Source organism: Dermacentor albipictus, chromosome 9 (genome assembly GCF_038994185.2).
Source record: "Dermacentor albipictus isolate Rhodes 1998 colony chromosome 9, USDA_Dalb.pri_finalv2, whole genome shotgun sequence".
NCBI lineage: Eukaryota > Metazoa > Arthropoda > Arachnida > Ixodida > Ixodidae > Dermacentor > Dermacentor albipictus.
In genome coordinates this window covers 11,455,900-11,470,694 of record NC_091829.1, presented here as the reverse complement: position 1 = coordinate 11,470,694, position 14,795 = coordinate 11,455,900, and the positions used below count along the sequence as shown (strand labels likewise).

The 14,795-nt window shown below is 41.5% G+C and overlaps 1 protein-coding gene across 1 annotated transcript in view; it reads right to left on the bottom strand.

Moving 5' to 3' along the window:
- The window catches only part of LOC135911137 (uncharacterized), a 110,496-nt gene that overhangs the window by 9,884 nt on the left and 85,817 nt on the right, over positions 1-14,795 (bottom strand). The window lies entirely within an intron of this gene.

Below are 14,795 nucleotides of genomic sequence, written 5' to 3'. Positions count from 1 at the left end.
GGAAGAAAATTTACAGAAAAATCTAATTTGCTGGAATCCATACGGCACGCATTACGAAATCATGACCGGCAGCTTAGCCGTATCTTTGAAATGTGTACAATCATTATTTTCTGCGGGTGCTAACAGTTGAGCAGAAACTTTGGGATCAACAAAGAACCTTGAGAAGAAAATGTTCGACCTTTCGTTCAGGGACAAGACACCGAAGTGGATTGTTAGGGCTAGCCGTTATTCTAGTTCATATTAAGAGGAAGCCTTAGCTCGGGTGCTCCTATCTAAATACATGTAAAAGGAGAATTCGTTTTTCTCGGCAACCAATGCACTAAATTTGACGAGGTTTGTTTCCCTAAAAAGAAAACCTTAAAATCTAGTGACTGTTGGTTTCTAATTTTCGATTTACATCTTTAATTCTTTATTAAAAATTGGCAAAAATCGCAAATTTTCAAGAAAAGGAACTATCAAGTTTACAACTGTAACTCAGAAACTAAAAATGATAATACAATGCTGTGAATTGCATATAATAGTACATCTAAAGCGGAAAAAATTGATATGCTATACATGAATCTCAAAAAATTTAGTAATGTGGATATACAGCTTTTGCAGAACCTTTGTGAACAAAGTAACAAATTCACGTAAGATATAAAATGACATATTAAATTTGTCCGCTTTCAATGGTCTAATGGATACCGTTTACAGAACTGCGATATCTGTTTTTGATGCAGAGTTATAAATTTGTAAACTTCGTTCTATTTTTTTTCGAACTTCCGAATTTGTGAAAATTCTTTCAACCATATCCAAGACCTCAACCGAAATTCCGCTTCCAAGAGTCACTAGAAGTTAACTTTCTCTCTGCAGTGCAACAAATTTCATTAAAATCGGTCCAGGGGTTATTTCATAAAAATGTTTTTGCGTTTTACATGTATTTGAATAGGCCGCGTCGGAGTTGGGCCCGAGCTAAAGCTTCCTCTTAAGAGGAAAAGGTGAAGCTGAGCGGGCCATGTAAGGAGTAGGGCAGACAACCGGTGGCTTGAAAGTGCTATCGAGGACGGCAGCCTAGGTGGCGTTGTAAAATTTGGAATTTGGCCGGCATAAGATAGAATCAGCTGGTGCAAGACAAGGGTTATTGGGAATTGCTGGGAGTTGACATAAATAGGTTGCTGGTGATGATGATGAAGAATGCTTTATTTTTTTTTCTCCTTTGAGGTTAGCTTTTCGTTTAACCTTTTACGCTAACGTTCACTGACAGACGTAATAAGGTGCAATAGGTAACCACACGAATCAACGCGGTTAAGTTTGGGTAATAACTAGAAAAATTAAGCGACAAATACTAGAGAAGAAAGCAGACGTCATTTATTATCCCCTAAATAACCCGATGGGGCATTACATTACAAATTTGCCGGTTGGTTTTCGTCGTGCGTGAGCGCAGAATTAGTTGCGCTATCACGTAGTGGATGAGATATAGCGTTTATATTAATCTTACTTTTGTTTTATATTGTTACAAGATCGCGCTGTGTTTGCGTGCTTCGCTTCTATTCGTCTATTTATGTACTATCGTATATCTGTAATACATTACCAATGAGCCGAAGCCATAAATATATCGGCAATTTTATATTTCCGAGGAAGCATGTACAGCTACATTGTAAGTACATGGAGTCAAGAATTGAGTAAGATAACGTGGTATCTAGCATAGGAGAATGATAGGTGTAACGTTAAGGGATAAGAAAAGAGCAGATTGGGTGAGGGAACAAACGCGAGTTAATGACATCTTAGATGAAATCAAGAAAAAGAAATGGGCATGGGCAGGACATGTAATGAGGAGGGAAGATAACCGATGGTCATTAAGGGTTACGGACTGGATCCCAAGGGAAGGGAAGCGTAGCAGGGGGCGGCAGAAAGTTAGGTGGGCGGATGAGATTAAGAAGTTTGCAGGCACGGCATGGCCACAATTAGTACATGACCGGGGTTGTTGGAGAAGCATGGGAGAGGCCTTTGCCCTGCAGTGGGCGCAACCAGGCTGATGATGATGATGAGCATAGCAAGGTGACGAGCAGAGACTGAATGCTTACGCAGCCCATCGGCTGATGATGTTGTTAAAAGAGGTGCAGCATATATGCAATTGACTTTATAAAGAACCAACGCGGCATATGAAACGTAATAAAATGCAAAACGCCAATGGATGAACCGTAGTAGAATTTTGTTTCCCGTATCGTCACGCTGTGGTTGGAACCTGCAATATCCCATCTGGCCCAAATTAGCAATTTGGAGTTTCTGATGCCTGCCACATGACAGCAAAGTTGTGTAAATCCTACGCATGAATTGGAATTTATCACAGCTTAAGTGAAGCGTCCAATCGAATGATATGCAACTAATGGCAATGCGTGTTTACATTCATCGTGCGCAGCGGGTAATCCCATACGATGTTTATTCACCACAAAGGTAGTAACTTTAATTTCATGCAATTTTTTTATATTTGTTGGCTGCGCCGTTCATAAGGTATGCTGAATTTCAAACACTACAGGTTTTTCCGCTCCGCTTACTTGAAATGCCATTGAAAATAATCCAGGTGCAAGCCAATTTAATCTGAGGGCCAACATGTTTATTTCAAGTGCCAATAATTTCATCCAGGCGCCACCACATTTAATCCCAGCGCCATCCAAATTATTCCGCGTGCCATCTCATTTAATCCTTGCGCCAGCCATGTTAATCGAAGTGCCACACATTTTAATCCCAGTGCCAGTGAATTTAATCTTGTTAAAAATTGATTGAGAAACAAATAATCCTTGCAGAAAAGGTCCTAACCGGAGTCACGAATGCCGCCTATTCAGGATGTGACCACTTTATTGGTGTCAGCACTATAAGAGCACAGCTTCCACGAAACCAGTGTCGCCATGGCTGCTTCCGAAACACTTCCGCCTGGTATACCGCCACCTCATTTACTCCTTTTCAGTCACATTTGCGAGTGACTCACATAAGTGAGTCAGAATCATGACGGATATTACGCGGCTTGGGTTGCGATCGTGACATGCGATTTGCTTCCCTATCGTCATGCATATCGATCGAAATCGTTCGCAAGGGCAAAAACTTGCTCATCATTACTCAGGGACTTGACATAATCACTAAGCGACCCATTATAGCTCATTAAGCTCGTGGCTGGGTGAGAACCGTGGTGACCTCACGTGAGTTACTATAGTGATCACCTCAATCTACTCTGTGATAATCAGCATGTTATTCCTCTTTGAGAGCCATTTCGTTTGATATGCATATCGGAAGGTTAGGAGAGTACATGTTTGGGTGAGAGCCCTGATGACGTCACGTGAGTCACTAGTGATGACCTCATTGATTGGGTGATAGTTAGCAGGTCGTTACTTTTTCAAAGCCATTTCGTTTTATATGCATGTTGGCAGGTTAGTACATCTTTGGGTGATAACCCTGATGACGTCTTGTGAGTCACTTGTGATCACCTCATTGGTTAGGTTATAGTGAGCCGGACGTTATCTTTTATAAGCTACTTCGTTTTATATGCATGCCGGCAGGTTAGGATAGTGCATGCGTGAGAAGCGTACGGTGGTAACTCCGTTAGACAGAAAACCAGTAAGCTATCGCAGGAGACGAAAGATCTGATGAAGAAACGCCAGTGTATGAAAGCCTCCAACCCTACAACTAGAATATAACTGGCAGAACTTTCCAAGTTAATCAACAAGCGTAAGACAACTGACATAAGGAAGTATAATATGGATAGAGTTGAGCATGCTCTCAGGAACGGTGGAAGCCTAAAAGCAGTGAATAAACTAGGAATTGGCAAGAATCAGATGCATGTGTTAAGAGACAAAGCTGGCAATATGATTACTAATATGGATGAGATAGTTCAAATGGCTGAGGAGTTCTATAGAGATTTATACAGTACTAGTGGCACCCCCAAGGATAATAGAAGAGAATAGTCTACAGGAATTTGAAATCCCCCAATAATGCTGGAAGAAGTAAAGAAAGCCTTGGGAGCTATGCAAAGGGGGAAGGCAGCTGGGGAGGATCAGGTAACCGCACATTTCTTGAAGGATGGTGGGCAGATTGTTCTAGAAAAACTGGCCACCCTGTATACGCCATGCTTCATGTCCGCGAGCGTACCGAAATCTTGAAAGAACGCTAACATAACCCTAATTCATAAGAAAGGGGACGCCAAAGACTTGGAATATTATACACCGATCAGCTTACTGTCCGTTGCCTACAAACTATTTGCTAACGTAATCGCAGATAGAATCAAACACCTTAGACTTCTGTCAAGCAAAGGACCACGCAGGGTCCCGTAAAGACTACTCAACAATAGACCATATTCACACTATCAATCAGGTGATTGAGCAATGTGCAGAATATAACCAACCCTTATATATAGCTTTCATTGATTATGAAAAAGCGTTTGATTCTGTTGAAACATCAGCAGTCATGGAGGCATTGCGGAATCAGGGTGTAGACGAGCCGTATGTAAATATACTGAAAGATATCTATAGCGGCTCCTCAGCCACCGCAGTCCTCAATAAAGAAAGCAACAAAATCCCAATAAAGAAAGGCGTCAGGCAGGGAGATACGATCTCTCCAATGCTATTCACAGCGTGTTTACAGGAGGTATTCAGAGACCTGGATTGGGAAGAAATGGGGATAAAAGTTAATGGAGAATACCTTAGTAACTTGCGATTCGCTGATGATATTGCCTTGCTTAGTAACTCAGGGGACCAACTGCAATGCATGCTCACTGACCTGGAGAGGCAAAGCAGAAGAGTGGGTCTAAGAATGAATCTGCAGAAAACTAAAGTAATGTTTAACAGTCTCGGAAGAGAACAGCAGTTTATGATAGATAGCGAGGCACTGGAAGTGGTAAGGGAATACACCTACTTAGGGCAGGTAGTGACCGCGGATCCGGATCATGAGACTGAAATAATCAGAACAATAAGAATGGGCTCGGGTGCGTTTGGCAGACATTCTTAGATCATGAATAGCAGGGGTCCATTATCCCTCAAAAGAAAAGTGTATAATAGTTGTGTCTTACCAGTACTCACATACGGGGAGAAACCTGGAGGCTTACGACAAGGGTTCTACTTAAATTGAAGATGACGCAACGAGCTATGGAAATAATTATGGGTGTAACGTTAAGGGATAAAAAAAGAGCAGATCGGGTGAGGGAACAAATGCGAGTTAAGGACATATTAGTAGAAATTAAGAAAAAGAAATAGGCATGGGCAGGACATGTAATGAGGAGGGAAGATAACCGATGGTCATTAAGGGTTACGGACTGGATTCCAAGGGAAGGGAAGCGTAGCAGGGGGCGGCAGAAAGTTAGGTGGGCGGACGAGATTAAGAAGTTTGCAGGCACTACATGTCCACAATTAGTACAAGACCGGTGTAGTTGCAGAAGTATGGGAGAGGCCTTTGCCCTGCAGTTGGCGTAACCATGATGATGATGATGATGATGATGATGATGATGATGATGATGATGATAAGCGTAGTGACGTCACGACAGCTCCTAGTGATCACCTCGTTGACTGGGTCATTGTGAGTCGGTGGTTACCCTTTATAAGCCACTTCGTTTCATATGCATGTCGGCACGTTAGGATAGTGCATGCGTGAGAACCGTGGTGAAGTCACGAGAGTGAGTATAGTGATCATGTCAGTTGAGTGAGTGACAGGGAGCAGGCTTTTAAGCTTTCAAAGCCATTTCCTTTGATATGTTGGTAAGCAGGAGGTTAGGAGAGGTGCGACGTCGCGTGAGCCACTATTGACCTAATCATGTCACCCAAAAATAAGCTGTTACCACTCTCAGAACCATTTCGTTTCATATGCTTGTTGGAAGCATAGCAGTGCATGCAAGATGCAAGCTTAATGAGCTATAATGAGTCGCTAAGTGATTATGTCAAGTGCCTGAGTAATGGTGAGCAAGTTTTTGCCCTTGCGAACGATGTCGATCGATATGCATGACGATAGAGAAGGAAATCGCATGTCATGATCGCAACCGAAGTCGCGTAATATCCGTCACGATTGTGACTCACTTATTTATTTATTTATTTATTTATTTATTTATTTATTTATTTATTTATTTATTTATTTATTTATTTATTTATTTATTTATTTATTTATTTATTTATTTATTTATTTATTTATTTATTTATTTATTTATTTATTTATTTATTTATTTATTTATTTATTTATTTATTTATTTATTTATTTATTTATTTATTTATTTATTTATTATACCCTCAGGGCCAAAGGCATTACAGAGGGGAGTGCGTAATATAGGTTACAAAGACCATACATACAATACAGTGCATTCTGTTAGAACATAATTTCCACATTCTCCAAAACAAACAAAGGTTGTTAGTGCATCACGAAATCGTTGATTATCCTCAATGGCTGCAATATCGGGAGGGAGGCGGTTCCATTCGACAGATGTCTGGGGAAGGTAAGACTGAAAACAAGCTTTAGTTTTGCATTTTTGGATGCAAACCTTGTGCCGATGATCAGTGCGATGGGAGATGTATTCCGGTGGTGAAATAAGATCATCATGTCGCGTGACGTGATGATATACCTTGTGGAATAGAGTCAGGTGACTAATTTTCCGACGAGATTTTAAAGATGGGAGAGAAAGGTTAGTTTTCATGGCTGTGATACTTGCAGTACGGTTGTAATTTGAAAAAATGAAGCGAACGGAGTTATTTTGTATAAGTTCAAGAGAATATATAAGATTTTCATGCCCAGGGTCCCATATAGATGACGCGTATTCAAGTTTAAGTCTTATTAGTGATTTACAAAGTAGGAGTTTTAAGGACGAAGAAGCAGCAGAGAAGTTGCGACGTGAATACCCTAACATGCGATTAGCGTTATTGGTAACATATTCAGTATGGGCATTCCATGTCAAGTTTCGTGATATATTTTCGCCTAGATATTTATATGATGCGACGGAATCAAGAGGAATGCCATTAAGACAATAAGAAGAACGGGGAGTGTTAGAGCAGAGAGAAACACGCATGAACTTACATTTGTTAATATTTAATTCCATTTTCCAAGTTTTATACCAGTTAGAGACCAAATTAAGATCGGTCTGGAGAGTGTGCAGATGGATGCGCCTTGAGCTCTGCTACAACGAGCGGCTTCCTTTGGCTCTTCCACCACTTTTCTGACACGGTCGGACTTTCACCGCCGCCAGATACAAATGCACCGACGCGAAGGTCACGTGCTCTTGCGGTGTACTCATCGCCGAGCGTTAACATTGTCGCGTAGGGAACTCCGAGGCATCTTCTGAAGGTATATATATATATATATATATATATATATATATATATATATATATATGTTAATCCAGAGGAAGAGAAACAGGTGCTGCATCCTGTTACACATTCGAAAGCAGGGCTCAGCGCCTGGACTAAAGGTTAAATGCTGCGGCAAAGCGCTAGGAAATGACGGCTTTCCGCATCTCCGATAGCCTTCTCAACCGAGCGGCCAGTTTGGTGGCAATGTATTCATTAATTGATCATGTATTTATTAAAATAAGGTTCTATGGATAAAACCTAATTGATTTTATTCTAGCTATGAGCATAACAGCATAACAACGACGCAAACAATGCCCAACATTGCCGCCTTCGCTGTGAGGGAGGTGTCACCTTACATCCTGGCATGCTAAAAGTTTCTCATTTTCTCGCTTATTGCCAAGCATGGAGCTGAAAGCGTAAATCTTGATAACGATAATGCCGAAGATATTTGTGCAGCAACTTAAAAAAAAGACGACGACGTTTCTGAGAAATATGAGTCTGATGAGTACACTCAACACGACGAAGAAACCATTTATAAATTTCGCCTGGAGTTTCCAAATATAGGGTTAATAATACGAATAGCATTATTGGCATTTTCAGGGCATATTTTTTCTTCCTTTTGGTCATCTCTTAACTATCTGACCAAATATATGGGCCGATATCGAATACAGTGCATTCTAAAAGGGTAGGCCGTTCCCGTTGGTATATGTGCCAAGGTTATGTGCCGCTCCTCAATGAACCTCTTTGACGCCAACTTGCATCACTGCGTGTGTGCAACTGGGTCAGGCACGTACGCAGGATTCTTTTTCGGGGGGGGGGGAGGGGGGGGCAACCCAAGGTAACTTCTATGCAAATGAGGGGGGGGGGGTACTTTACCAGCACAAATGTGAATAACGTCCACCATTCGCCATAAAAACGCGTAAACCCACAAAAGACAAATGAAATGAGGTGTAGGTTACAGGCACGCCTCTGCGATACACCTCTGCTTTACTTGGCAAACAAGGAACAACGTCAAATAGACTTGCGCAGGAAAGAAGCGCAGGAAGAACACTGCCAAGAACAAGTAAAGAAGCCAAAGTGTAAAATAAAGATTGCTTTAGTAGAATGCAACCTTAAAAAAAAGCACCAGTTGGCAACCAAGGCACACAAACCGGGCGGAGTTGTGTTACTTCGCCAGCCAATCACAGAAGCAAACAAAATCGTCGTCATGCGGCCTTTTCAAAATGGCGTCGTACTTGATACCTCCGGAGTGTCTGCTGTTCTTGAAGAGACTTTTCATCGGTGGAAGCAATGAGGTGTGCAACAGACACAGACAAAGTGTACGGAGTCAGAGTATTTCACTCTTCAAAAGTCTGCGGTGCCGTTCATTTCACTGCTGAACCCGTTTTACTCATGAAACTGCACTGCCAACTGAAGTGAAACTTGACAATAAATAGTTGCAGCAAAGCAAGCATATTATTTCAATTCAATAGAGAATTAGGCTTTGGCCATTCACCTGTATTAGGCGAGGCAAAAGGAATAAAATGACGCGCTTGTAATTTCATTTTTGTGGTTACCGCCTCATTTGGGTAACAGGAAAAGACTATAGTAGCGTTTTTTGAATTAGCTCTGGAAGAATTATACAGAAGTATATATTTGCGAAACAATCACAGTTCTTTCGGATCCCTCGTTTATGCTCTACCAAGTGCCACAGCCCACTCGTATTCTTATTCGGGAAGTTACGTAACGATGCGTGGCTGCCATTCTCGTACAACCACGTTGGGCGCAAGACGATGTGATTCTAGACGTACTACGCCTATCGCGGAAGGTTAGAAAAACACCTACATAAGCACGGCAGAGAGAGGGAGAGAAAGGCAAAGGAAAGACAGGGAGGTTAACCAGAGATTATCTCCGGTTGGCTACCCTGTACTGGGGGAAGGGAAAGGGGAAGCGATAGGTGAGAGGGAGAAGGATTAAAAAAAAAGAAACTACACACACACGCACGTACACACAAACTGTTTCTGTGGGCACTGTCACGCAGCCCGCAAAGGCGTTCCTACTGTGATGCAGTGCACCGTACAATCCTGAGTCACACAGTGAAGTCACAATCTGCCAGAAGGTCCAGTGTCTTTTAAATACCGCAGCAGCGCCTTCATAGCCGATCGCGCCAGAGAAGTGGCTACGTTAGGCGGCTCGAATGACCACTGTAGAAGCGTCATTCAGAACACACGGAACTGCTTTCCACTTCCTTTTTCTGTTCTATTTCCTTTTTAAATAAAAAGATGTTGATCCACAAATATTTTCATAAAGAACGGATAAATTTGTTAATTTTTCATTTTCCTTCCTGTTTGCCTGTTGCCTTGGTTCTCTCCCTTAGCAAATGGCCTCATTTCTCAACCCCTTGCGACTCTTGGCAATTGCATGAAAATTGGGAATTTTGCACGAAAAGAGTTCTACAATTAAGGAAAAACCAGGCGACTCAACGGGTGACAGTCATAGTGGCTATGAGTTTAAGGGTTATTGCAAGGTTTGATATGGACGCCGTCTCGTATTATTTTGTTTTCCATATTATATAACCCATATCGTTGGTATATGGTCCCGAGATTCTGTTTTGGATGTTTTGGCCAGTGATGAGCTCAAATGTGAAAAAGGAGTGTCTCGTGCTGAAGGCCATTGCCCGCTGGGCAGGACCCAACTTTGAAACAACATCGCAACTAGACGTTGCAAAAGTGCTGTCAGAAGTTCGAACTGGGCTCATCGCCAAAACGTAAGTGTCGATATGAATGTTTTATTGAAGATGCGGTCACAAAATCTTTAAGTGCTCTGGTCGAAAGAACAGTTGCATTGACTGCTTAGTCGTGCACCATGCCGAAAGTGAAGCCCGCATACACGCAGCGCCCATCATACACGCAGCGCCCATCATTCATCAACGAAAGCGATGAATAAACGAATTTGCGCAAATTAGTTTCCCCGTAAGAAGCAGAACGCGTTAGCCCTTTAGAATATTAGCGCCACTGTGTTCTATCGCTTTCCCTAAGAGCTCAGATTCAACGCATAGATCAATCCCACCTGAAAGTTACTTTCCGACACAATTATTTACTGGACTGACAAACGAATTTCCCCAAATAATTTGTCACGTACAAAGGAGAAGCCTCTAGCCCTTTAGAATATTAACGCCACCTCTTTATCGCTTTCGCTAACAGCACCGAATCAACGCATAGATCATTCTCACCCTCAAGTCCCCCTTTTCAGACAAATATTTAAGCGATAAAAAAACGAATTTGCGCAAACTAGTTTCCCCGTTAGGAGCAGAATGCGTTAGCCCTTTATAATATTAGCGCCAATGTGTTCATTCGCTTTTCCTAACAGCTCAGATTCAACGTATAGATCAATCCCACCTGAAAGTCACTTTCTGAGACAATTGTTTACTCGACTAACAAACGAATTTCCACAAATATTTTTCCACGTAAAAAGGAGAAGCCTCCAGCACTTTAGAATATTAACGCCACCTCTTTATCACTTTCACTAACAGCGCCGAATCAACGCATAGATCATTCCCACAATCAAACCCCTTTTCAGACATTTAGGCGATGAAAAAACGAATTTGCGCAAATGAGTTTCCCCGTTAGGAGCAGAACACATTAGCCCTTTAGAATATTAGCGCCACTGTGTTCTAACGCTGTTCCTAACAGCTCAGGTTCAACGCATAGATCATTCCTAACAGCTCAGATTCAATGCATAGATCAATCCCACCTGAAAGTCAACTTGTGAGACGATTATTTACTCGACTAACAAATGAATTTCCACAAATAATTTGCCACGTAAAAAGGAGAAGCCTCTAACCATTTAGAATATTAACGCGACCTGTATCACTTTTCCTAAGAGCGCCGAATCAACGCATAGATCATTCTGACCCTCAAGTCCCCTTTTTCAGACAATTATTTAAGCGATGAAAAAACAAATTTGCGCAAATTAGTTTCCCCGTTAGGAGCAGAACACATTAGCCCTTTCGAATATTCGCACCAATGTGTTCTATCGCTATTCCTAACAGCTCAGTTTCAACGGATAGATCAAACCCACCTGAAAGTCATTTTCTGAGACAATTATTTACTCGACTAACAAACGAATTTCCACAAATAATTTGCCACGTAAAAAAGGAGAAGCCTCTAGCCCTTTAGAATATTAACGCGACCTCCTTATCACTTTCGCTCACAGCACCGAATCAACGTATCGATGATTCTCACCCTCAAGTCCCCTTTTTCAGACAATTATTTAAGCGATGAGTAAACGAATTTGCGCAAATTAGTTTCCCCGTTAGAAGCAGAATGCGTTAGCTTTTTGGAATATTAGCGCCACTGTGTTCTATCGCTTTTCCTAACAGCTTAGATTCACCGCATAGATCAATCCCATCTGAAAGTCACTTTCTGAGACAATTGTTTACTTGACTAACAAACGAATTTCCACAAATAATTTGTCTCGTAAGAAGGAGATGCCTCTAGACCTTTAGAATATTACCGCAACCTCTTTATCACTTTCGCTAACAGCACCGAATCAACGCATAGATCATTCTCACCCTCAAGTCCCCTTTTTCAGACAATTATGTAAGCGATGAATAAACGAATTTGCGCAAATTAGTTTCCCCGTTAGAAGCAGAACGCGTTAGGCCTTTAGAATATTAGCGCCACTTTGTTCTATCGCTTTTCCTAACAGCTCAGATTCAACGCATAGATCACTCCCACCGGAAAGTACCTTTCTGAGACAATTATTTACTCGACTAACAAACGAATTTCCACCAATAATTTGCCACGTAAAAAGGAGAAGCCTCTAGCCCTTTAGAATATTACCGCACCCTCTTTATCACTATCGCTAACAGCCCCGAATCAACGCATAGAACATTCTCACCCTCAAGTCCCCTTTTTCAGACAAGTATTTAAGCGATTAATAAACGAATTAGCGCAAATTAGTTTCCCCGTTAGAAGCAGAACGCGTTAGCCCTTTAGAATATTAGCGCCAATGTGTTCTATCGCTATTCCTAACAGCTCAGCTTCAACGCATAGATCATTCCTAACAGCTCAGATTCACCGCATAGATCAATCCCACCTGAAAGTCACTTTCTGAAAAAATTATTTACTCGACTAACAAACGAATTTCCACAAATAATTTGCCACGTAAAAAGGAGAAGCCTCTAGCCCTTTAGAATATTAACGCCACCTCTTTATCACTTTCGCTAACTGCACCGAATCAATGTATCGATCATTCTCACCCTCAAGGCCCCTTTTTCAGACAAATATTCAAGCGATGAATAAACAAATTTGCGCAAATTAGTTTCCCCGTTAGAAGCAGAACGCGTTAGCCCTTTAGAATACTAGCGCACTGTGTTCTATCGCTTTTCCTAACAGCTCAGATTCAACGCATAGATCAATCCCACCCGAAAGTCACTTTCTTAGAAAATTATATACTCTACTAATAAACGAATTTCCACCAATAATTTGCCACGTAAAAAGGGAAGCCTCTAGCCCTTTAGAATATTACCGCACCCTCTTTATCACTTTCGCTAACAGCCCCGAATCAACGCATAGATCATTCTCACCTTCAAGTCCCCTTTTTCAGACAAGTATTTAAGCGATGAATAAACGAATTTGCGCAAATTAGTTTCCCCGTTAGAAGCCGAACGCGTTAGCCCTTTAGAATATTAGCGCCACTGTGTTCTATCGCTTTTCCTAACAGCTCAGATTCAACGCATAGATCAATCCCACCGGAAAGTCACTTTCTGAGACAATTATTTACTCGACTAACAAACGAATTTCCACCAATAATTTGCCACGTAAAAAGGAGAAGCCTCTAGCCCTTTAGAATATTACCGCACCCTCTTTATCACTTTCGCTAACAGCCCCGAATCAACGCATAGATCATTCTCACCCTCAAGTCCCCTTTTTCAGACAAGTATTTAAGCGATGAATAAACGAATTTGCGCAAATTAGTTTCCCCGTTAGAAGCAGAACGCGTTTGCCCTTTAGAATACTAGCGCCACTGTGTTCTATCGCTTTTCCTAACAGCTCAGATTCAACGCATAGATCAATCCCACCCGAAAGTCACTTTCTGAGACAATTATTTACTCGACTAACAAACGAATTTCCACCAATAATTTGCCACGTAAAAAAGGAAGCCTCTAGCCCTTTAGAATATTACCGCACCGTCTTTATCACTTTCGCTAACAGCCCCGAATCAACGCATAGATCATTCTCACCTTCAAGTCCCCTTTTTCAGACAAGTATTTAAGCGATGAATAAACGAATTTGCGCAAATTAGTTTCCCCGTTAGAAGCCGAACGCGTTAGCCCTTTAGAATACTAGCGCCACTGTGTTCTATCGCTTTTCCTAACAGCTCAGATTCAACGCATAGATCAATCCCACCGGAAAGTCACTTTCTGAGACAATTATTTACTCGACTAACAAACGAATTTGCACAACTAATTTGCCACGTAAAAAGGAGAAGCCTCTAGACCTTTAGAATATTACCGCAACCTCTTTATCACTTTCGCTAACAGCACCGAATCAACGCATAGATCATTCTCACCTTCAAGTCCCCTTTTTCAGACAAGTATTTAAGCGATGAATAAACGAATTTGCGCAAATTAGTTTCCCCGTTAGAAGCCGAACGCGTTAGCCCTTTAGAATACTAGCGCCACTGTGTTCTATCGCTTTTCCTAACAGCTCAGATTCAACGCATAGATCAATCCCACCGGAAAGTCACTTTCTGAGACAATTATTTACTCGACTAACAAACGAATTTCCACCAATAATTTGCCACGTAAAAAGGAGAAGCCTCTAGCCCTTTAGAATATTACCGCACCCTCTTTATCAATTTCGCTAACAGCCCCGAATCAACGCATAGATCATTCTCACCTTCAAGTCCCCTTTTTCAGACAAGTATTTAAGCGATGAATAAACGAATTTGCGCAAATTAGTTTCCCCGTTAGAAGCCGAACGCGTTAGCCCTTTAGAATACTAGCGCCACTGTGTTCTATCGCTTTTCCTAACAGCTCAGATTCAACGCATAGATCAATCCCACCGGAAAGTCACTTTCTGAGACAATTATTTACTCGACTAACAAACGAATTTGCACAACTAATTTGCCACGTAAAAAGGAGAAGCCTCTAGACCTTTAGAATATTACCGCAACCTCTTTATCACTTTCGCTAACAGCACCGAATCAACGCATAGATCATTCTCACCTTCAAGTCCCCTTTTTCAGACAAGTATTTAAGCGATGAATAAACGAATTTGCGCAAATTAGTTTCCCCGTTAGAAGCCGAACGCGTTAGCCCTTTAGAATACTAGCGCCACTGTGTTCTATCGCTTTTCCTAACAGCTCAGATTCAACGCATAGATCAATCCCACCGGAAAGTCACTTTCTGAGACAATTATTTACTCGACTAACAAACGAATTTGCACAACTAATTTGCCACGTAAAAAGGAGAAGCCTCTAGCCCTTTAGAATATTACCGCACCCTCTTTATCAATTTCG